The 25,524-nt window shown below is 35.8% G+C and overlaps 1 protein-coding gene across 1 annotated transcript in view; it reads left to right on the top strand.

Moving 5' to 3' along the window:
* The first annotated feature begins 1,838 nt into the window (after positions 1-1,838).
* The window catches only part of LOC110446115 (innexin unc-9-like), a 239,949-nt gene continuing 216,263 nt past the window's right edge, over positions 1,839-25,524 (top strand). The window contains exon 1 of the mRNA XM_021491099.1: positions 1,839-2,073. The gene's annotated coding sequence lies outside the window, so the exon portion shown is untranslated. The remainder of the gene's footprint in view (positions 2,074-25,524) is intronic.

The following is a 25,524-nucleotide window of genomic DNA, read 5'->3' as shown; positions in this document are numbered from 1 at the left end:
TTAATAACTTTTTGTCAAAAACGCAACCTGTAAAACAAGGATATTTCCATATATTACAGCCTGCAACACAGTGCAGTTTCCTTTGCTTATATCAATCAGCTCTATCACAAGGAGGCAACCATAAGGATGCAGATACACCAACAAACCCCGACTCCGACACACATACACACGGACACGCTTACATGACCTTAGCTGATAATAGGACGTTATAACAAAAGAAAACCAAAACCAAACACCAATATAACTTGCTCCATTACACATGCACGCGTACATTACAGATAGGAATGTACAAACGTAAATGATGTTTAAACCATTAAAACAAAACTCCTGTGACTTCCTAACATTATTACACGTCTGTGTTCCTTTCTATTATACATTTTAATACAAGTCAAATGCTATCTTTCAACGATTTGTTCATGTAACGCCGTATACAATTACCCTAAAATCTCGAAATTTTCTCAATTTGTATACGAAATATAAGTGATTGTCGAATCCAGTCATTTTCAAAGCCGTCATATTTCCGAAGCCATTAAGACTGTAAAATATGTACGGTTTATTTAAAATGACGTCTCCTTCCATATTTATAGCTCTATCATTGCTTGATTATCTTTCATGGTTTTTTTTATCTTTGCTAAATTAAATTAAATGAATTATTAATCATTAATGTTTTTTCCGTTTTGTAATTTCTGCTTAAATTCATGTTTTTTCTTAAATGATCTTCTCTTTCTATCGTAATTTTTATCTTTGCATTTTCTCTCTTACTCTGACACTAATTCGTTAACTTAAGTGCTGCATTTTTTATTTGTAATTTTTCAGTCATATTCGTTTTCTTCTCTGCATAAAACAAGCTTTCTTACACAACTTTTTGTACTGATATGTGATCACGGCAAGTGTACGTAGAAGTTAATACCGTTCTCGATTTTTGATATTTTTTTGTAACACTTGTTCTAATCTAAACAAGCCTGTACTGTTTTATCCTGTTTAAAATGCAATTATTAATGTGTTATGAATATAACTGATATTGTGTATGTTGTTTATTGACTTGCCGTAAAACGTTCCCCGTGCGCCCTCCCGAAAAAACGGCCTAATGATATTAGCAGCCATTCAAGTGATTATCATAACAATGCCACATGGACAACTGCGATTTTCTATCAATTTCTCCTCCTCCTTCCATGCCCTCCTCCTCACCGACACCGTCGGACAGACAGTACATATAGGCCTATATACTAAATTCTCATCAAATGCAGACTGGAGTACACGCATGCGTGCATGGGTACTTGGAGTCTCGGAGAACCTGTTGCGGTGAAGCATGAAGGTAGTCTAAGGTGTCTTTATAGATGTTTCCAATACACCCACCTAACTGTAGCTACCACCTTGTTACTTACACACAAGCTATGCAACTCTATTACCAAAGGGAATAGTAGTAGTTTGTATACATGTACAAGCTACTGAAACCAGTCATCACGATTGTTGTTAAAAATTGGCAAGTATGCTAACGCAGGTTTCATAAAGTTCCAGAAAGTTAATATTTATGATAAGCACTTAAAATTATCAACGGCTGATAACAAGTTTAATCTTGATCTATGGGAAAGTATTTGAAGTAGCTTGCATGCCAACAAGTGATGAACGGATTATCATCTAATTCAGACTTTGCGTATGTGCACATACATAACGCCTATGGATTATCATCAAATTCCATAGAAGTTTAAAATTTAAATCCTTGTTCCAGACACGCTCTAGCAGGTGACCCTATCCGGAGCAGGTTTTTCACGCGCACTGGAGTTAAACATTCCCACGCACGTGCACTCCCTTCCAGGAGAGAGCCCACACAAGCACGTGTGTACAATCAGAACAGAATTTCATTAGTCGGATCAGTCGTCCGTAAAAATAAGTCAGTCGCTTGTGAGGGATTTGAATCTTACCATGGCCCACTCTCTGTATCACGTGCAGACTTAGGGGATGTCCTGTGTATGCAGGGAAACCTGTGTGAATTATATGTATATGCATTTGTTGTGTTTCTTGGTGACTGGATTGTATATACTTCGTACAAGGATAAACGTTCGTGTTAACAAGGTAAGTATTTATAAGTTTAACATTATTGTTCTGACTGACTGTTTTCTGGATCCAAAACATATTTAGTGTGTGGACAGAAGCTCATACCATAACTGAATCGTAACAAGATTCCATGTGTTTGAAAGCATATAAATTATATAAAACATCACGTTACTGATGATAAAACATAATTTAGTTATCAGATAAAAAATAAAATAAAATCAAACATTAGTAAAAGTGTCTGTAACAAATTTCTATAGAAGAGTTGAACTGACTTCTTGAATAATTTTATGTCGGGAATACTGCATATAGTCCTTGTTGAACCTGTTTGTAACAGTAACAGTTTGATTCTAATTGTTTTGTTTACATGACGCAGTAATACTGTGTGCCTATAAAGGTCAGGGAGGAGACTATATAAACATCTCACATTGACAACGATAAGTTTAACAGTTTTAACATAGCCGAAAAGAGGGTTTTTTAACAAAGAAAAATCCATTTTAATACTTGGGTTTACATTGGTTTTATTTCTGGTAATACTTTTAGTATATAACATTTGTTAAATTTTTATTTAACCCCGGCAGCGTGTGGAGGGACCCAGAGTCATGCATAGAGTTACGAGAGTGTAGATAAAATGTAACAACGGAAGTAGTATAGATTTTCTTTAAAGCGTGGTCAACTTTGAACTTTAAAGCTCAACAAACGCACGTGTTTGCTAACTGAAATAAAGATTTTTAGAAACTGAGCGTAATTTTTAAAACGTATGTAATTTTAACAACAATTTGTCCATGCTTTGTACCAAGCTTTCTTCAATAACTCAACAGCATGTTAATCGAACCCGTCTTTTATCCCAAAGGATCCGCTATGATATTGCTTTTTACCTTTATTTGTCTGACGGTAATCAGTTTTAACTCAGTTGTACGCATATTTATTTTTATAAGTTCCAAAACTTCCAATTGTAGCATTTGCCATTATAACCTTGGATACAGAAGTGTCGGATACCTTTGGTCAGGATTGGTTTATAATCTTAGCAATGGAAAAGAGAAGCTGTGATTTATTGAGAAAAGTTAAGCAGTTGTCTCATGACGTTGCATTTTATTTCAAAATGCCGGACGCCTGCTGTTTCTCTATATATTGAGTTTGACCATCAATATCAGCAAGTGTTTTCTACAAAATTCCAAGCTAAACCATAATAACAACGGTACAAATTATAAGCTGAACCACAACACCAATGGTACATGCAACTCAGGAAAACCACTTATCACTCAATTGTTTATAAGTAAACGTAAAATTTTCACTATTTTGAAATATACATGGTGTATTTTGAGTGATTATAAAAACACATTCCAAAGCATACTCAAGTACAAATGATCACTTTACGTCCGTATACATCTCAGGACGTGTGCACATACACCACAGGCAGAAATTTAAGAAACAAGCATGCAATGGTTATGTATTCTAAACATTTCATGTAGCAGAAACACTTAAAAAAACATGCAATGGTTATGTATTCTAAACATTTCGTGTAGCAGAAACACTGTGGCTATTTCTAGAAGAATCCGTTTATAAATGGCTTTATGTTAGAACACCATCAACCTGGAATAGATACCTGGCATAATTGTCTATCAGAAGTGAGTAATGAATGTGTTTGTCTTCTACCACTGGAGAATCTGCCCCTCTCATATCTCCGTCATTCTTAACAAACACGTGTTCCAAACCATAGAATAACGTATCTTTGTTTTCCGGGGCCTAGCTTGCAATCGTTCTTGTGTAAAACAAATCTGCGTTTATGTTAGTCTGATGCTTTACCGTCGATGGTTGTTTTGTAGTAAATTGAATTGTAAAATTTACGTTTATCACAATTCTAAGGTATATGCAGCACGGTTGCTCTACTTTGATCAACTTTCTTAAATATTACCGTAAGTTCCGGCTTTGTTTAGTATCCAGGCAAGTTGCCTTTACTTGACACAATATGAAGCAATTAGTAGTTCTAACAAAACCTATTTAACCACCATGTAAACTATTCGTATACTTATCCAATCAATTGACGGGAACTTGAGAATAACTGTGTAGAAGTTCTACAATGCTTAAACAATTTGGTTATAGGAGGCAATGGTACATACAAGAAAGATATTTACGAAAATAATTAAGTAACATACATAGTTCTTTGTATATTTCGCAGTGTACATATGTTTGAATTTCTTAACTTTTCACCATTAAGTTTCATTTTGGTGTGTAAAGTAGTTTTGTGAGTGTTCCTTATTACTGACGTCAAGCCCGATATCAGTTTACCGTTACTTGTCCGTTAAACAACTAGCCAGTTTAATGTCAGGCACTATACTAACAGTGTGATGAAACTCTTATATTGCTTTATATATAGTTCTTCCACTCTGCCTCGCGTTCAGTCCACCGATCGCAAAACGGTCTCAGTCACGATCGATCAAAATGAAAACTATGTTGGAAAACAAAGTCTTCCTATTTCTGTTTTCTTTGGTGAATATGTTGTAATACTATGACGTAAGTTACAATACAACATACAAATTAGCATGTAAACCTCACAGTTTTGCTGCACGACTTTTCTGAGAGCAGTGTCCATCTGTAATGTACTTGATCAACAGGTCGTACGATTATCAAATTTCCCCCATCGAATCCCGTAATATCTATATCAGGTCTGACTCTTTTGTTAAATAGATACAGGTTCGGGTCTGTCTAGAAATCTGTTGTTTGAAGAGTTTGACGTGGTATTATTCCGTTGTTTATCCCACTTGATAGGGCGATTTTATTTCTGTTTCGTTTGACACGGCCGTTCATCACAGAAGCGGTCATTGGGCCAATAGACGGTCGATCAAACATGTTGAATGCCATGATATCAAACAAACGAAAAGGTTGAAGACAAACACCAACTTATATACAAACAAATGTACTTTGCATTCTGATATCGTTTTGAGCAGACAGTGCTTCAATTTGTGTGTACAAAAATGATTTAGAACTACGTATGCAAGTGTATCAATCAAATGTGGCTAAAGTCTTTCCTGTGACCGATGGGCTCTTAGTTATTTAGACCATTCTCTCTCGGGATTGAAGTCAATATGCACCAGTTGCTAGTGCATCCCTTGCTATTTTAAATACGACACAGACAATTGATATCGTGTGTACGCCAATTAGCCCACTTCATGAAGACTACTTGGTATATTTTTTGTGATAAAAACATCCAGTGGTTCCAATAATGATGCACCACATAGGTATTATATTGCAAAGAACATGGAGAAAATATTAGTTCCAAATCAGCAGACGATAAAAACCAAACGAAAACTTAAAGCAACATTTTCTACCGTTTACTGTGTATAGATTGGCAGTGTTGGAAGCCATAGTAATGCTGTGTCTCAGCCTATAATGCATATTCACTCTGTCCTTTTTTCTTGTGAAAGTTATTATGCTCGCTTCATTCATGCTTGTATTTACACATATTTCCACTCGTTACCCTCGTAAAATTGATACAGCCGAGTCCCTTGCGTACATAATCGTCTACATAGAGACTGTTCTTTATTCAGTGTGGAACATTAAGTCGATAGTACCCACGAGCCCATCACCATGCGAAATTAATCGTTACAGATAAAATGTGTATAAAATATAAATATACTTGGTGTGGCTCCGTGAAATCTTATCTACCATACACCCTCGTATGAACTATTTGTTCAATGTACCTGTTTACACCCTCCCCCGACCCTGTGTAATATTTTTATTGCGTAAATAAATTCAACCAAGATGATACAGATAACTAGTTAAGTATCATAAATGAATACAATTAGGTTAACGTTATATGATATGCTTCCAATTGTTTGTCCTAGAATATTTCAAAACTTTGTTGTTGGTTTCCAACCGTAGCAATAAAATACTCAGTCCGTTTTGAAATTGTTGTTGTTATTGTTATTTCAAATTGTTCTCAATTTCTAAAGCAATACAATTTGAAGAATAACTAACTCAAGGTAGTTTAAAATAATAGCAAACCATCACTCATTGGGAAACCTCTATGTATCGCATATGATCAGGCTACAAAGAGTTGCTTGTAACAAAAATGAAAGGTAAGAAAAGATAATGGTCCCTAAAATTCGTCGTTTGGTAAGAAACGCAGGGTTTGGTCCATCATCGGTATCAGGGAGGAAGGCGACGTTGTTTGTGCAATATTTTCAAATAAAAATGTACACTAAAACAACGCAATAAAGCCCCCTCATATCATTGGCAACCTCGCTTACCGCCAACATATTTTAAGAGACCTTTTCCCCATTCCTTATAAATTCATTTACATTTTACCCCGAATTATAGGCAAACACTTCTATAAAGCCAAAATGTCTCTTGAAAGTTTATGGCAGTGTAACAAAGTTTTACTATAAATGTAAAGACCATCGCTATTGTTGGCATGGGATAATAAAATTAAATGCATACCAAGTGACTCATTGTGTTAACATTCTAGGGTAGACATATTACTAACACAGCCATGTTCACATGCGTAAGTCGGTCAGTCTCAGGTTCACTCCTAACATTTCACCTTTTTAAAATTAATTTCCGTCTTTGCGGTTTGTTACAGAAACGACGCCAATTCTCGACCACTTCCGCCCTTCAGATTTTTCTTTAATTAGGGGCAAACAATGCAGATAACATATATATCTAGAATGATAGTATAGTAAGTGTTCGTTAACAATCTTAGCTACAATGTACATGTATGTTGGCAAGAAGAAAGTTAATTTATGACAGTATCACATATCACTGTGAAGTGTGACGTCCACATTGAACATGCAGGCTCTAACACAAACTTTAGAGTGTGCTTTATTGCATGATGCCTCTATTAACCAAAAACTGGTCTGTTTGTTTTATGGCTACCTAATTCAGTTATATCTTATTGTAACTGTCGCTCTATTTATATTACACATGAACTAATATATTTACTTCATGCATATGTTCACATAACAGAAACCACCAAGAACCTAGTGGGTTAGCGACTGTTATTTCCTAAATAGATAACGGATTTTTCAAATTTTCCAAAAATGCATATTTCTTACAAAAACAGATAATTCATAATCGTACAACGTCGTTAAGATTATTTTTTAAAAAATAGGGGAACATTTATAATTTCCGACTTCCGTTAAGTTTCTTGACTGTGCGAATTCTTTAGACATAGACTCCTGTAAATTTGAAAATTCCTTTATATATGTTGAGAATTATTAAACCTCCTGCGAGCCAGTCATGTGGAGTGAAAGCAAATGAAACTCTTTTGGTGGCGTTTAACTTATCATTGTGTTCTATTTCATCAGTATACAAGTTAGTGAACCCCCTTGTAGTTATACAAAGCGTGCCATAAGGTTTAATATTCGATGCTAATAATCAGAACCTAAACGACAGTTTATGTCGTTCCACGGACCCTCTCCATTTCAAACAACTCGTAGATTGAAGCAAGATAAGACGGCTACAACACCAGTAGCTAGTTTCCCCGCTAGAATGACAACTGTTTCCCCTCTAATATATCTGTTTGCCAACAATGCGATACCATTCCATACTCCCGGTGTGATTCCAATGAAATATGTTTAACATCCCGCGTATTTATGACCCCTGACCTTTGCTAACAAGCCTGGTCATTCGGTTCCGCACGTGTTGGCACGAGACACATCTGTTGCTAAGCACCTGCTGCAGTCTATATTTACGTTCCAAGGTCTCTTTGAAGTTAGCATTAAATACAGAAATCTACATAATGCTCTCCAAATTGTGTACTGCCTTTTCAAAGCTACCATCAAACCGAGTTATTTTGGTGTATACCGGCGATCCGGCGATCTGGCTGTACTTTATCGGTAGGTGTATGTACATGTTACTGTTGCTGCGTTAAAACCACGAGTTTGAGGATGCAGAGCTATGTTCTTGAACAGATTCATATTTTTATTTAAAAATGCACAACCTCTCCTTTATTTCAACTGTACCAAATTGAAAGCAACTTCAATTTTCGTTCAACCAATCTCCAAAAATATAAACTTGTTTTCTATTTTTATATATATATATTACTATAGTATGTGATTGTGTTCCTTTATACCACTCTTAATTGTGTTTTTACATGGGCCTATTGAACGATATACGGGCTTATCCTATCGCATGAACGTACGTGTAAAACGTAAACGACGAGCGAAGCCGTGAAAGAAAGCCGTCTCTCTTCGGTCTTCTATGATAGCTAGTCGTGAACCCGCAGGAGAATTGCATAAATGATGAAAGCAAGTTGGACTTTTTGTAATCGCATTATGTTTAAACCAGCAGCTTATCCGTTTAATAAGTAAAGCGCTGTACAATAAATTATTGATTTTAAAACATCCACTTTTTAGGACGTCATATCGGACAAATTACAATTATCAACACAGCTCCCAGTGATTAAAGGAAGATACTATATGTAAAATGGAAGGAATGTACTTATTAAACGGCAGCTCTGCGTGAGGACAAAAGCACCAAGCAATGACGGCATCATTTTAAATATCCCGAGCTTTTTTGGAAGGGCGTATTGTTGATAGATTAACATTGAACAGACATAACACGGTGTCGGACGGGGTGTTCCTACCGATAACGATCCGTGTTCCAATGGCTAGAATTGCTACACATCAGTCGCAATGAACTAACAAGTGCAGATAAGTGCATATTCACAAACATTCTGCATTCGTATTTTTTAAGGGAAGGTATATGCAAATGTTTTGACTCGTTTCCACCAGATTGTTCTAAGAAATAATCAGGACTAAAATCATACGATACTGATATGCATCCTCATTAACACCTGCCACATACCAGTAAGGTTAAATTGATGGACTCTAGTCTGAAATTACATATAAAGCGAAACATATCTAACCAGACGTCAGATTGGATTATATAATTTGTTGGATTAGGCAGGTAGTCATAAAAACGTGTTATATTCGGTATTTGATAGAAAATAGAAATACACTCCCTTGCATGTTCGGAAAGTAAATAGACTTGCTGTGTCCCACACATTAGACGACCATTCAACCCCCCCCCCCCACCTTGCAGAGTCGGGTTTCCCCTCCCCCTTATTGTTGCTTATGAGACAAAGAAGAACCACAGGTGATATGCTGCCCGCATAGCTACACTTAGAAGCAATATATTTTCTTCGTTCATTTATGGTTTTTCCGGCCTTCATAAGACGTTGGGTGTTTCATAAGTGTTTGGTCCTAACGAATGTGTCGGGTGGCATCACTTTGCCCTGTACCTAAAGTGTACTCAACAACTAGGACGCTGTGACTAGTATAAAAACTCATGTATAGTTTTAAGTCGTATAGCGTACTAAAACCACGATGTCCGTCTAAGGAGGGTACTCTCACTAATTAGTACACGCAAATTGATTTTTGAGGACTTTCATGGCTTTTAATCTGTAGGTCCTCCCTGCTCTTGACAGCGGACTATATATAACCACCCGACAGCAATTGTTACTACGTCAATAAAGGTATATTCTCTAAAAGACGACGCTAGTGACGCTAGTGTCGCTAGTCGGAGGGCTCCACTTTAAATAAAGGTGTACATTGCAAATCATCCTAATATATAAAGTGTAGGAGTGTTTTCTCTTTGGATTAATTCATATGCATTCCAAAATGTCAAACACTTACAAAGATATCCCTGGTAAATGGACATACTTGAAAAGTGTGTTGCGTGATCATGGACCCTTCGTAGCTGAACAGCACAATTGTATCCTTCAGGAATGTCAGTAGACAATTACCTTCACCCGCTCCTTTTCATTGGTTAGAGTGCCCAAACCTACTGCAACCAAGTTATCTCATCTCAGTGATATTCCACTTTTAACAAAGCCCTTTTGTGGCGAATTAATTGCCCTCAAACTATACCACAAGACCCGATTCCCCACCACCTCAGTCTGAAATGCATCCCGATTTTGGCATTTGTTGAGAAAGACTCAGTGGGAAAGACAATTGGCTCAGTCCCCAGGCCGAGACGTATCAAAGTCCTTAAAACTGATTCTGCTATTACCAGCTCAACATCCAGCATTTAGGGTCATCGCAACTACCTTTCAATTCGTATTATTTGGCCAAGTGACATGCATTGCTGGGTGCTATCGGAATGAAACTTTAACTTAAACTAAATCTCAACACCACTGCTAGACCATATTGCAGTCAACACATCTAGAGGACAAAATCAACTCTAATTTTGACAACGAAAAAAAAGTGAAAGTTCTTTAATATTAACAACAATTGAAGGTTTGTTTGATACAGTTTTTGTGCCAGTCATATATATGATGTAACCTACAATTAATCTGTATAATACAATATGATATCACGTTTTACAACCAGTTTGTAAGCCATTGATGTTATTGTACCATTTACACATTTCAATCTTTAAATTTTACTTCAACGTTAGATTTTACTGTTTTTCGGCCCTAATTAATTTGAACGGTCGTTGGGCCATACAGTATAACAATACAAAAACAAAACATACTATCCTCCACAAGTCCATACTACATCAACAACACTGAAGGATCCCATTTCCTCCGACTAATGGCAATGATATGTTAACGTACTAACGTCATAGCATATGGTAAACTGTAGGACGACATCAAGAGTCACGCTATCAGTAATGACCTAATGAGGTGTTAAATATATACTTTTCTACAAAATTACATTAGTTCATGTGATACATGGCAATGATATTTTAACATACTAACGTAGTAGCATATGGTATATTTTTTAATAACAAACATAAATATAAATATAAATCTGTCACACTAACTAAGCGAGCTCCTAACCTGATAAAACTGTAAGACGACATCAAGAGTCACGCTATCAGTAATGACCTAATGAGGTCTTCAGTATATTCTTTTCTTAAACCAATTCATTTCATTTCATTTCAAATATATTTTATTGATTAAACAAAAGGATTATGCAACATACTTTGCCTATATAAGCTCTCTCCATGCATATGGCTTCCAGCATACTTTTGATAGTTGAAGACATTGATTACATTATTTACATACACACATTATATTTCACCTCATCTTGGGTACATTTATTGCGAGGTAATATACAATAATTAGGCCGGATTAGTATGTTCATGTTTCTACAAAATTACATTAGTTCATGTGATACATGGCAATGATATTTTAACGTACTAACGTAGTAGCATATGGTATATTTTTTTAATAACAAACATAAATATAAATATAAATCTGTCACACTAACTAAGCGAGCTCCTAACCTGATAAAACTGTAAGACGACATCAAGAGTCTCGCTATCAGTAATGACCTAATGAGGTGTTCAATATATACTTTTCTTAAACCAATTCATTTCATTTCATTTCAAATATATTTTATTGATTAAACAAAAGGATTCTGCAACATACTTTGCCTATATAAGCTCTCTCCATGCATATGCCTTCAAGCATACTTTTGATAGTTGAAGACATTGAATACATTATTTACATACATACATTATATTTCACCTCATCTTGGGTACATTTATTGCGAGGTAATATACAATAATTAGGCCGGATTAGTATGTTCATGTTTCTACAAAATTACATTAGTTCATGTGATACATGGCAATGATATTTTAACGTACTAACGTAGTAGCATATGGTATATTTTTTAATAACAAACATAAATATAAATATAAATCTGTCACACTAACTAAGCGAGCTCCTAACCTGATAAAACTGTAAGACGACATCAAGAGTCACGCTATCAGTAATGACCTAATGAGGTCTTCAATATATTGTTTTCTTAAACCAATTCATTTCATTTCATTTCAAATATATTTTATTGATTAAACAAAAGGATTCTGCAACATTCTTTGCCTATATAAGCTCTCTCCATGCATATGGCTTCAAGCATACTTTTGATAGTTGAAGACATTGAATACATTATTTACATACATACATTATGTTTCACCTCATCTTGGGTACATTTATTGCGAGGTAATATACAATAATTAGGCCGGATTAGTATGTTCATGTTTCTACAAAATTACATTAGTTCATGTGATACATGGCAATGATATTTTAACGTACTAACGTAGTAGCATATGGTATATTTTTTAATAACAAACATAAATATAAATATAAATCTGTCACACTAACTAAGCGAGCTCCTAACCTGCTAAACTGTAGGACGACATCAAGAGTCACGCTATCAGTAATGACCTAATGAGGTTTTAAATATAACTTTTTCTTAAACCAATTAGTTTAATTGTATGCGTATGTGTATACACCAAAATACCCTGTCTCCTGCATACACACACGTAAGCACACATACGCTACACACATGGAGGCACGTCCTTAAATGACTATAGTTGATAATAGAACTTTAAACAAAATTAAACCAAATCATACCAATATAGCCAATACACATGGTGTATCTGATGTTCTAGTCGTTGGTGGTCGAACAAGTACGAGAATTATTGGTAAGTATATCTATTGGCAAATATAACAATTCTTGATACATTACGTGTTACTAAAACGTGTCCTTTAAAACATAAGATTGGTTTTAAAGTACCAGGGGTTGTGTATTGATATCGCTGATTAAAGTACCAGTAGTTGTGTATTGATATCGCTGAAACCTTATCGAGTGCCACATATCACACAGGCTACCGAACGCCCACCAACATAAGGTGCTGGTTGTTTCTGCAGATTTTTGTCGTTTTGATATCTTCCCGGTTCCTGTAGGTTTTGATTGTTAAATGATTCTAACCAGTACATACAATAAAGGAGTTTCAAAGGAGTTTTTTTCGATACATACCATGTCTTTTCTGTGCAAGGTGACCTTTTCGCATTTGACGGGTTGTTTTTTTGTAGTGTTACGTTTCCGAATATTGTGTATTGATGGTTTTTTACATAATCTTTATTTCTCAAAAAAAAAACAGTTTATCTTTTTTTCTAACCCAATCAAGTAAACGAGAGCGCAAGTAATATTGAAATAATCACACAAATAGTAAAGAATAGTTTTCATCAAGAAAAAAACAGCTTTGGAAACCGAAAACGGCTTTTAGGACAATAATCGTCGTAGTTAAGGATTTCCCGGCGAAAATAGCTTAGATAAAACACCTAAAATAATATTTTAAATGCATTTGAAAACAATCTCGGACCGTATCTGCGAAAACAAGTTTCCTGTGCTGTTTGTTTAATTCACGTGTATTGTTTTCTTTGTATGACCACTGTCTATACTTCAATCAGATGTAGATTGCATCAGCAACAAAACACCGTACAGTTTGCCGATAACAGTGCCGCCGTCGTCATTTCCGGCCAAAAGGTGGCCCTTGTACTGGAGAAAATTCAGATTTCTTTTTTATTCTCTTATATAAATCGGTAACTTATCTGATATATCATGCTGTTTGAGAATGCTTACATCGTGCAGATTTTGTATTCTGCATGAAACCCCAAAAAATCTTATCGATATCAGTGACGTATGAGCAAGCAACATCTGACACTCAGCGCACGTAAAGGGAGGAACGCCCCATCCATCAACAGGTTCCTCAACAATCAGACGCGCTTAAATTTACTTCCAAATTTTGACATCCTTAGTGATTGTATCTGACGCCACATTAAGCAAAAATTAGTAGCAAATCTAAGATAGTGTTTGTTCATAGCATGTGTTTCTACATCGCATTTTATTTCGACGTACAGCCAACGTGACTCCGAACCATGGCCAGTTATTGCCAACGTTGCCAGCAACAGACATCTTAGTTATATGGCCCAAAAACCGGTGAAATATCCGGCTCCGAATCGGAACGAACGGAACCGAATCAAAGACTTACTGGTCCCTTTGTCAAGGTACGATCCCGTCAGTCATAGCAAGACAAAGGGACAAGGCGATATTGAAACGTTGCGACACGTTTAATACAAACGTTGACTGTAAAAAGTAAAACTTTGATATTACATATTTGAAACCGGTAAATCTTATTGAAGATCTTGTCATGCTTGCATATAAAGTCCCGTCAACAGCTATGCCATTGAAAGCTGTAGCCTATGAAGCCGTTTAGGTGACGTTAGACGGATTCAGTTATATCATTTGCATTGACAAATTTAAATAATGCAGAATTATATTTTGATAGTTAACAACGGCTTCGTATTCAAATATACGTACTGAACCGATTTAAGCATTTACGTCAGTTTCGCGAATCGGCTATATCCACATTTACCATGACAGAAACTCAAGAGGGCTTCGTACAGTTTGAATGGAATCGATCTGCGTTCATACGTTCAATTTGTCTGTTAATTCTAGTAAAACACTCTATTTTAAATTAAGACATTCCCCCTTTTTGTTCCAAAACAAACTACAACAGATTTGGTGATGATACCTATGCTAATATCTTCCCAGATTCCTTGATAGAACTAATACGCTTCCTGTAATCTTCAGCATCATCTTTCCATAAAAACCCACTGCTTCCACTTTCTAGTGCGTTTCTATATACCAGTCGTTGGATTCTCATTGGAAAATATTTCTATTCGAAACCGAGGAAAACATGTGTTAACAAACAAGATGTAAACGGCCAGTCTAATTTCAGATTTATTGGGATCGTTTCGATTAAGTTTTGTGAAAAACGCATAAAAATAAAATAAGATTGTATGATAAAAACATTAAATGTACTCTACCACTCTAGGTTCAAGTGTGACTAAAATACCGATTTCATTTCAGTGTTTTTAGAGTACTCGAAACTGGAGATATGACCTCTTCAGTTTGTTCTATTTCTTATTCAATAAATATAAAGAAAATGGTGGTTTACTTTCACCCAAGATTTGCAAAAATGTTCAGGCTTGAAGGCATATTGCACGATTCGAATATCTGCGAAGATATGGAGGGACTCATAAATTTACTGTGTCCTACTGCATGGTCATATGCTATGGTTTATATTTGTTTCTTTCTGAGAAATTAGGATTTTGTTCTGTGAAGCTGGTTTATCGGATTATAGGACATTGGAAAAGTCAGCAGTGATCTTTTGTCGGTATTGCAACGCTTGACCAAGTTCTCTTGTTATTTTATAATGTACGAGGAATGAAAGCTTTGTGCCACGAAGTATGATAATTTACTGTTAAATAACATTTGCGATGAAACATGACACATTTTACAACCAATTATTACCTAGATACTTTTTTGCAGATTTTAAACGTTCGAACCTTTTAACCTAATTAAATCTACTCTGTTTTATGAACGTCTATTTTGCAATGTTGTTTGGCCCTAAATGATTCATATTTGCCGTTTTTCCATAAATCCTTTCAAAACAGACAACGTTTTGTCTCGTAAGACTCGAGGACAGAAACTTTTGAATGTACTTACTAGGGATACATAGAGACACACCACCAAACGAAAGGACGATTCACATCCTTCCTCCATGTGATATACTTTTAAGCAGAAGCTGGATAATACAACAATCGTATCGCTATTTTGACTTACCTTTCACGATTATATTTCACACACGGTGATCTGTGCTTACAATAAAAGTTTTTTGAGGGTATTCTTACCGTATTTGTCTCTCTCAACACTCTCTCATTTTATTCTACATTCAAACCTGTAGATTTTTTTTATTTTCTTTTGGTTGTATTTCCTTCACAGGAGTAAAACATTCCCTAATAATTGATGCTGTGTTCTGTGCGATTGCGTTACCCTCGCTTTACTCGTGATCGTGTGAATTGCAGCCCATGACGAACAAAGACGCCTTGTTAAGAAGACGTATCACAATGCTATTGAAACTGTTGACACGTGTCGCGGGTCAGGTGATGTGTAACGTGCATCACACATAACGCTAATGAAAATTTCACGTTTTGGAATAACAGCCTGGCAAACCAGCATATAAATATGGCACCTCAGTCCAATCACAACATTTTGACTCCTTCCTTTTTCTCTCTTTTTCTTTTGGTTGTATTTTCTTCGACACATCAAGTAAGCTGTTGTCAAAATGTTTAACATACTTGATATGACCTTAATGTTTCGCAAAACCTTTTATTGGAGAATAGTTTCGTTAATGGTTCTTGTTTTTGGTATGTTGTTGACTTGCTGTGTGGGTCTTAGAATAGCGCGATATATGACAGATCCCCACCAAGTGCATGTAAGCGGATAAGATACATGTATACTGAATATATAATTAAGTCAAGGTCGTTTTAGCCTATCAATATTAGTTGTTAATGAGAATGTTGTCCGGACAATAACTGTATAAATGTATGATACCGTTTGTCATTCAAGCATATTCTAATGACACTGAATAGTCAAAGGGATTGGGCACAATTTTTTACAACCAGAAAAACAGGTCCGCGCCTGCTGTAGCCCACAGTATGATATGGTAACAGGTGATTTGTGTTGCCCGCCCCTCAATCGGAGGATGTTTTCATTTCTTCCCGCTAGGGGACGTTGGAGAAGCCAAAGCATGATCTTCCCAAACATTGAATCTATTTAAAAAGATAAACAACTTTGCGACTTTAACTGTTGCTGGCATTATCAAACCCTAAGACACTAAATTAAATACTTTATGCTGAAATGGAGCGGTGATTCGTGAGATATTAATTTTCGTGTTCGTCTCTCTACTCGCAACAGGTGTCATGACATTCCTATAAAATAGATAAAAGTTGCCGTCTACAGACAAAAATACGCCTGTTGATCTGTATAACAAGGCAGAATCGTGTGTAGAAGATCGATCTTCACTCACTAGTATACTATGTATATCAAATGTACAGTAGGTCACGTGGTGATTATAGAGACACATTGCTCCACTTGGTACGCTTAGATATAGGTCATGGATAGGATAATTGCTATTAGGTTCATCCGACAGTGAAACTCTGGCAGCAGATCACTCATGTCAAGTAATATGCAAGTAAAAGCTCGCATTTTAAGCATCACGTAAATATTTTGGTTTTGTAATATGAAAAAAAAGTTATGACTTTCAAAAATGTAGCTATGTAGGTAAACGTGACGGGTAATGGAATGAGGACTAATACATTACCGTTCTTCAACACGGCAGGTCAGAACTCGCTTCAGGTACAAGTCAGGAGACTGTTTTTGGTCGTATGTATGCTTACCCCTCGTTCTGTTCATCCCTAAAACTGACGATTCGTCAAATTAGGATTTCAAATAAAACCACAAAAAAGAAAAACCATGATTAAAACTCTACCACACCTGCATAATAACTAGCAGTAGTCAATCAGAGGACGCAACAGAAGTCGGTATTTCTTTATTGATGAAATTATATATTTTTTTAATTCAAATTGTCAGCTTTGCTGAAACTGTAATACATGTTTCTCTGTCATGATTTTCTTAATGACAAAATAATTAGCACTTGTCTTGTCCACACACTGTGGTTTAGGAATACCGTACAGGTGTAAACTCCCCCCAATCCGTATCTACTTAGTGTAATGTAGGTATTGTAGGCATCTTCATGTGTTGTAGCAGGGTTTTATGAGGAAAATATTCGACAGCTTGATTTTTTTTTAAATGTAAAAGAAAATGTAAAAGAACCTTTATTTAACCTATTGTAACAAAATATTACTATTTTTCTCTCTAGGACGAATATGTCGCATGATTAAACATGCCATAGTTTATAAATTGTAATTGTACAAAATTGTTCAAAAGGAATATCGTTGTATATAAATGATTTTCGATTTGTCAAGCTGATAATGCTTTTAATAGTATGTCTGATTATCGCTGATGCCAAGTTACTCAACGCCTGGTTAGCTTACGGTGTCTTTATATAACAAAAAAATAGGAATATTCTCAATCCTTTTCAAACTCGTAGATAAAACTGAAGGATACCAAATCAAACCCGTATAACCTTCGGAAAGAAAACGCAAAATAGTTTTCATTTCGTTTGAAAGTTGAAAGTATTTCGTTCGCAAAAATTAGATTAATGATGCATTAGGCTGTCTGTGGTTACGCTAACGGCTCCTTGTGAATTAATGTAACGTCAGAATACCGTGCTGGCTTGTTATACTAACGTTCCCGGTCATCTAGCCAATTACGAGGTCATTAGATCTAGTGATAATCCTCCTGAGACCTGTCGGTCGGTCATCATCTGTTTTTGTAAACGCGATAACACACTAAGTCATTATAGGAATGTCTCGCGCGCTGGGAAATGAAGAAACAAATCAGTGCAATGCATATCAAGGTTGAGATAAATGAGCAATGCATGGGAGAGCATGGTTGATTTTTTTACTGTATTACGGTAAATTTAGCTCCGAGTGTTCATCTATGTATTTTAGAAAGGGTTAGGGGTATCTGGTCTCACCCTCCAGGGAAACAGGGGTTATGTCGGGATAGGGGAGGATGTTGAGTGGAGAACATGTGGATATGCATGGTTTGCATAAAATGTGAAGAAATTAAGACGTGGTCGTTTTTTAGACACAGATCAACTTTCTCATCAACGTATGGTGTCGATGAATTATCTTGGACTTTCACTCCAATACACACAGGGAAGCTATCGTCATTGGAAAAAAGGGTTAAACAGCTGTCATAATGTTTGCCAATTTTCAACATGTGTATTTTAAATACGTGTACTTTTTCATCCAATATACACCTGTGTGGGAGATTTCAAGGTATATAACGTATTACGATTGTTGGCTTGCTCATCCTAACGTTAATTCTAAAAGAAGCTCAAATGTTCTATATTTCATATAGAGATATATTGCATACAATCTGTGTACCTGTAATTTAGTCCGGATGACGTTATGATACAGCAACTGATTGGCGCTGCTGTATCCCTCCGCGATATACCTCACCCCTGGCGGTATAGAGCGAGACATAATCTCATCTGTAACGCGTATCGATTGCTTAGGGAACGCGCCAAAAGTGAACAGTTATCTTGCAACATTATCTGAATACGTCACTTAAAATTTTAAAACATTTCTGTATTAACAGTAGATAAATGGTATTTCAAATCTGTTGGCACCGTAGACTCTTCACCATCACCTTCCAGTATCAACGAAATCAATCCATTGGATATAGGCTTAAGGTAACGATCGAGGTGATGTATAAGGGGCAGGAAATAAGTGTTGTTAGCTTTAAATATTTTCAAGAATGAATTGTGATTTATTTTCTTTTTATAGAGATATTGTTTTTATTTTATATTCACTTTTAATCCTGTTCGTGCAATACAAAAGTACTTTTGCCGTTGTAAAATAGCAATTACTACTTAAATATACTTTGAGATGACTATTTTTAACTAGGGATCGCTCTGATACTAACTTGCTCTAATTTAAATACGGAAACTATCTTCTTTGCAAAATATACATATAGCGTTATCATTGGAGCCAAAAAAAAAATATGTTAGTTTCACTAGTTAGGTTGACTTGAGACATGTTTGTCACCGACGGCGAATGACCTTACAACTATGAAGCTGTTAATGGGATGTTAAACAAGATCAATTCAAACGTAAATTAAGGCCAGGACCTGGTTGTTCCCGATACTTTTATGCGTTAATTCAGGTCATTGGGTCAGTAAGCTGTTTCGTCTACCACACTATGCTAAGGAGTAACAGAAAGACTGTTTAGTTTACTCGTAGCCAACCTTTTATCGTGTAATGTAAATGGGGAGCGGAACAGAAAGCGTCGTTACTGTACTAACCATCTAGATAAGCCGAATTGACGATGACACTTTGGTATCGCGATAACAAGGCTTTCAAACACTCACACTCTAAGATTGTTAGGATAAAACAGACTAGAATTCGAAGTGAAGGTTCTGTCCTATCTGTGATTGTCTGCCTGTTCTCCACCATACCACCATGTAATGACCGGAAGCGGACGTTCTGTCTATTGATTTTTAAGATACTTAGAAAGGCGCCTGCCGATACGGTGTTTAGTTTCGCCTTTTTGAACATATTTAGTTTCGTATTTTAATATGGAAGGCTATGGCATAGAATTTTTTGAAAGCTTTGAACATGTTCAATATATATATATATATATATATATATATATATATATACTATGTATATTGATTAGTAATAGAGAATTTGATCGTTTACACAATACATCTCCAGCACACACGCAGGTATACACACATAGGGAGGTATTAGCAAGGTGGCAAGGTATAGTACCTCCAGTGAATTCCTCAAATTATATTGATAAATTATGAATCGCGTTCCCTTGGCATATATGTTAATTATATTAAGTTTATAAATTGCATATCTATGTAATATAATCGCGTTAGAGTGGCTTATTCTAGCTAGATGTGGCGCTATATCAAATGTGGCATATTATTATTATTATCTTTCCCTATACATGCATTTCACCGGGGACGTCAGATATAGTCTATTTATATGTGTTTATATTGTTAACATGATGTGTTGGTAGTAGAGCCTTTGAACGTGTCTGGTTCGTACTGAGGAATTTGAGCTTATGTCATATATATAAATTAGTGTTTATTACAATAACATATTTTGTAAATAAATGTTTGTTAACTGGCTGATAGCAGAGCCTCCGACCATTTATATGAGCATGTTCCGTTTATAAACATCGGTAAATGGACTATGATCACAACATGTACCATAAACAACGGTACTTAACTTAGTGTTACAGTTCACTATCGACTGAAACGAAATACCAGTGGAGAGCTACAAGTACCGTAACGAAGCACTATTCCTTTTTCATGTTTCTTCTTTGGAAAGAAAAAACCGGAAAAAAAAAGCCGAAGTACTATTCCATGTACATGGAGCACTGCCTCGATCTGACACAGTACGCGATTAAATTTATTTAAATGACGTAACTACGTAAGTTGACTTAATTGATAGAAATTGCATTGCATGTACTAATATAATTACCAGGATTTATTCTACAGAAAAAGCCCGTGAAGAGCTCGTTTTAAAATCCATTGCTTCATACGCGTCTCAACTTTACAAATTGGTTGATACGTGTACTACATTTTTAGGTATTAATGTAGTGTACGTGCATGATCGGGTCGGTACAATGTACGCGCTTATCACCACGTGTTTATGTGTACCTGTACCGCTTGGTTTACATGTGCGTGCATCACTCCATGTACGAGTGAACTATTACGCGTGTATCGATATGCATGTACGTACTGTTGTATTATAAAATGTGTATTATACAAAATAAATACACCTACATTTGGAATGTTCCATTTCACCGTCTACTATATATATACACATGAATCGATGCATGGACTTGAGGAACAACTGAATGCCTCATGTGAATGTTGTTTTCATACGTTTTGAAGTAGATTATCCCGTGTATTAATTTCTATACTAGTTTATAGTAGCACGCCTATCGAGATGATGAACTTGTAAAAGGGTACACGTGTAACGATATAAAACGATGACAAATGTGTATACCTATAAACGCTGGATATCTACATGAGCACCTATCTGCATTTTTGTCTTTAAACGAAGGATGAACCTAAAAGGCCGCCAAATGGTTGGGCCTGTAAATTTAGCATCATTATTATAAAACATGACAAAATAAATTACGCATCACTATGCAGCTCTTTCGTCCTTCTAGAACTGATCTGGAATGCAAGACCCAAAAAGTTGAAAATCTGAATTGGTCTTAAGTTCTTAACTACTGTGAAAACATAACTGAAGGAGCATTAAACCCTGCTATTATATGATTTTTAAAGCAAAAATACCAAAACAAATTAGACATATATTGTAAACAAGTAATAATTATCACCACCTCAGATTTTTTTGTACGTTTCAGAGGTACATAATCTACACGTAATGTCGCCCAATTGGCGTCACAGGGGACGGTACTATGACTTGATCAATTCACGGCACTGGCAAAAGTGGTTATGTTTCCTTTGATTTTTCCTGTGTAGATGATAAAAAAAATGCGTAATTTAACATCCTTTGACTCGATTCATTAACTGAGATGTAATGCTCATCCAGTTGAGATAGTCTTTGTATTTAAAAGTACATTTTAGCGGTTCCTTATTTCCCTTGCAAATGTCGCATACAATTGCAAGAAATATGACTGGTGCTAATTCCACGTCCTTATTGGAGGAACGACGTCATGTGACGAGTCTGTAAATATGTTACAGACCTTGTTCGATTAAAACTAAAGTGTTACAGACCTCGACCTATAAATAGAAAAGTGTTACAGACCGCCACTTAAAATAGGCCTAGTTAATTCCCCAGCAAGTGTGTAATTATGTTACCTATCACTCTGCATAATTCAACTACAAATGGATTATCTCATCAAATTCTAAATTAGGTGAATATTGATGATGTCGATTGTGCAAATTATATCTACTTGAAATAAAATAGCACATGTCTGATGATGAATGAATTGAATCTAAAATTGCTATTTAATTTTGTACTTGAAGTCATTCACTATGTGATTCCAAAATGGTCCATGCCATCCATGTGTTTATGACATGAAAACTGATAAATTTCATTGCAAAATGTCATATAATTAAACAATTGTGGACATTAGTTTCGGTCTATTCCTGATTTACGGACCTGGTGTGAACAATATTCACCTCGGCATTCTGCCTCTGTGAATTTTGTTCAGACCAGGTTCGTAAATCAGGGGTAGACTTCACCTGAAATCCATAATTGTATAATATGCTATACCTATTTACAAAATTAATTCTGGCCGTCTTCATACCGATATGTAAATACAATAGAATTGCCGTATTGACCTCTGTCAGTTCTCTAAATATCGGAAACTGAATTCAAGGTTCACTGTCACTCAAGTCAGGATCGATAATGTTCCAATGCATATGTAATGCATTCTTATATTTCGTGTACATGTAATGCCGCTTAAATTTTTAACCACGAAAATGTATAAATCTGCATTACTAATCTGCGCTATTAATTAAAGCGTATCTGAATCTAAGTCGACTTTATATTGCCAACTCGTACATATTTTACCAGATTGTATAGAAACGCTTCATTGGGCAGTTTTACATATACCATGAATGTGACAGGGTACAAACCGTACTAGTCATCGAAACGTCACACCTAAACACTTAATGGTTGTGGTACATAACCATTCTACAATTCAATAAATGTTCTGCAGTTCGTCACAATACAGTAGCCGCATGTGTAGCACGAGGGGAGTGACAGACTACAAACAAAACTATCGCTATATGATACACACTACTAAAGCATTTCTCAGTTATTTTACCACGTGTTTATAGGGTTCACATCTTATGATGTTACTCACTAACTAATTTTCAATTATTTCCGTTACAGAAACCCTATCAGATGTAGGAATTTGTCTAAGTGGTGCCGTGTACATTTTGCTGTTTTTTTATTGTTACCTAATATCTAATTATGTACGTTTTAACATGTGAAATTAATTGATGTAGAGTAATGCAGTGCACTCTTTCCTCGTAAACATCAAAGTCCTCCTCATAAAAACAGTTGAGTTTTTATACAAAACCTATCAAAAACAAATTAACTCGTAATGATCCTATAATATTAAACACAAAAAATACAGACCGAACACGTTTATATTGATATACTTCATACCCTAGATTCATTAGTTCAAGAAACTCATAAAGTGCTATAATTAGGTATGAAGCGTTTTATTCGCGTTGACTCCATTCGTTATAACACGGGTAATGTGTCCGACACTAATGTAATTCAATGTACCTCTATAACTCTCACTCTAATGTCAGTTATAATTTATCAAGATAAGCAAACATTAATCACAAACAAATACACATCGGTCATGTTTAACTATTTACATATCAAGGTTGAGTCACTACCCTAAAAACTATTTTAATGGTCAACATTTTAGGGGAGATACGATATACTGACCTATACATCACGTTTGCAATATATTTGTGTATCTTAAGGGGAGAGGTGGTGGGGTTCGATGGGTTTTTACAGTTATAACGATATTTTTGTTATTCATTGTATGGTATGTGATATAACGACCTGTCTATCGATAGTAAATAACTTTAAAACGCTCTACAACATATAGATATGTCCTCGTGTGACTGCCTTATCAGCCAATACAGTATGTACGTGTATCTGGTCAATAGCCACCTAGCTAATACCTCCACACATGCGTTTTCTGCGTGTGAGTTTGAGGTGTATGGGTGTTCTGTTTTGCGGTAGGATTTATCCTTTAAATGCATCTTTACTTCCACAACTAAATGGTAAATCAAAGAAGAACAAAGTAAAATGAAGTTGAACTCTTCTGCTTGAAAATAACTAAAGCAGCGGTGATCGTTACCTTAACTCACTGATATTTGCTCCGGGATAACCTCATAATTAAATTTAACCCCTACCTGAACCTATCTAGCGCAATAAGTGCTAAACACACTATTAATATAACCTTTGACTGCCGAACTATTTATATGACCTTTTACACTACCAATGACCTTTGCCCGACCCCCATTTCCCATCACACTTACGCCACTTACACCCCCCCCCCCCCCCNNNNCACACACACACACACACACACCACCACCACCACCACCACCACCACCACCACCACCAAATTCAAATTCTCCCTTCATATCTCATATACATTGCACACGTGGGGAACGTCCTTATACTTATATTACCTTAGCTGTTAATATGATGTTAGATCTCCAATAAAATCAACCCCGCCCTCACAAGACCACATCATGCCCAAACACAATTCCCCAATTATAACGTGCCAAACAATCTCATATACATTTATATCGTTCAACCATTCACAAAATATAACCAAAGCTATTACATCTAGCTACGTGTATTTAGGGATAGTATACAACTTATGTTATATCTTACCAGAGGCGTTAAATAAGTATCAATATCAATATATTTATGTCAGCCTTACCCGAGTAAGATACAGAACACGAACTGACATTTTCTACCGACCTTACTATATATGTTACACCTACGGAAATCCGGTACATAAATACTGCTTGTTGGTTTCAAGGGTTAACATGCGTCGGTATTTATATTTAGAACATGCATAAAGTTACACGTGATTCAAAATAGAAGCACTGAAGTAATTTGTTCATTATGTTTGCAATATCACTCACTCAAAATAGATGTAAAATGTAATCTGTCATAGCATTTCTGAGTACCCCCTACAACGAGGCGTAGAGCTGGCTTTTATTGCAAGTGGTCGTAGTTTCGTACCTGTGATTTCATTCAAACTCCAGATGTTTATTTTCGTAAGATTGTTAGATCATATCATTCTATATTTATCCCATAACTCTAGTATTACAGATGTACTGATTGTCATACACAACAGGAATAGCTACACTTGCTTCGTGTACACGTGGACCTACAACGTTTAAAATCGACTTTAGGCATCTGACTGCAAATCAGAGATGCAAGTTGCTTGCGACATCATCAAAATGTATAACTTGGATATTACGGGTTGGACTGATTAAATAGATATTTATAACATAATGATTGTTCTTTTCAATGGCAATATGTCCCGCCAGTTAACAAGTTTGGCGATTCAGAATGTTAATCAATACCTATGCAAATTAAATTCGCATATGGCCTGGTGTTATTTGTTTGTGTGATAGAAATGTTATGACGTAGATTATT

This window comes from Mizuhopecten yessoensis, unplaced genomic scaffold (assembly GCF_002113885.1).
Source record: "Mizuhopecten yessoensis strain PY_sf001 unplaced genomic scaffold, ASM211388v2 scaffold2553, whole genome shotgun sequence".
In the NCBI taxonomy this organism is placed as follows: domain Eukaryota; kingdom Metazoa; phylum Mollusca; class Bivalvia; order Pectinida; family Pectinidae; genus Mizuhopecten; species Mizuhopecten yessoensis.
This window is presented reverse-complemented; position numbering and strand designations above follow the sequence as displayed.